Below are 875 nucleotides of genomic sequence, written 5' to 3' on the forward strand. Positions count from 1 at the left end.
ATCACTCTCTTTTCAAAGACAGTCCGATTTTTACAGTAAAGATGCCTAAGCTTTCCAGTCATTCAGTGCCTAAAGCATCCTTTATTCCGAAGGGTTTCAATCTCCAGACTGATGATGGGAATACATTCGACATCCATCCTTCTTATATCAATCTGGTGGAGAGGAATATCTATAGAGGTGTGGCTGGTGAGGATCCGAGGAAGCATATGGAGACCTTTACCGATTACTGTTCTACTATCCCCGCCACTAAGGGGGTAACTCAAGACAAGATTAAGGAAGTTCTATTTCCTTTCTCTTTAGCTGATTCACCAGGAGTGGTGATCGACTTGGACCGCACAGCTGCTGGGGTTACAGATTGGGAGTCTCTTGCTCTTGTATTTTACAAGAGATACTTCCCTCCACAACGCACCAATCTGCTGAGGGCCAAGATTACTAGTTTCAGACAGGCTCCCGATGAAAGTTTCTATGAGGCATGGTCGCGATTCAAGAAGTTGGCGAGGTCTATACCTCACCATGGTTTTGACCCATGGTTTTTAGCTAATCAGTTCTACAATGGGTTGTATGACGATCAAAGAGCCAAACTTGATGCGGCATCCAGTGGAAGATTCTAGGAGAATACAGATGACGATAAGGGATGGTCTCTTATTGAAGAGATGCCTAATCACAGTGCTGAGTATGGTAACCCGAGGGATGGGATTAGAACAGTTCATGCGGTTGATAAGCAGGTTTTGGCTCAGCTGGAGACCATGAATGCTAGATTTGACAAGTTGGAGTTACAAGCTGCTGGGGAGCCTCAGACGGTCCATGTTCTTACTAGAGTAGAGACCGTTTCATGTGAGAGATGTGGGAGTAATGACGGCCACACTGCTGTTGGC

The 875-nt window shown here is 45.6% G+C and overlaps 1 non-coding gene across 1 annotated transcript; it reads right to left on the reverse strand.

Annotated features, from left to right (window-relative positions):
• Positions 1-413: 413 nt before the first annotated feature.
• Positions 414-520, reverse strand: LOC141635817 (small nucleolar RNA R71). The gene has a single exon (XR_012540475.1). It is a non-coding gene; the product is annotated as a small nucleolar RNA R71 (small nucleolar RNA).
• Positions 521-875: the final 355 nt, after the last annotated feature.

Source organism: Silene latifolia, chromosome Y, assembly GCF_048544455.1.
Source record: "Silene latifolia isolate original U9 population chromosome Y, ASM4854445v1, whole genome shotgun sequence".
Classification (NCBI taxonomy): domain Eukaryota; kingdom Viridiplantae; phylum Streptophyta; class Magnoliopsida; order Caryophyllales; family Caryophyllaceae; genus Silene; species Silene latifolia.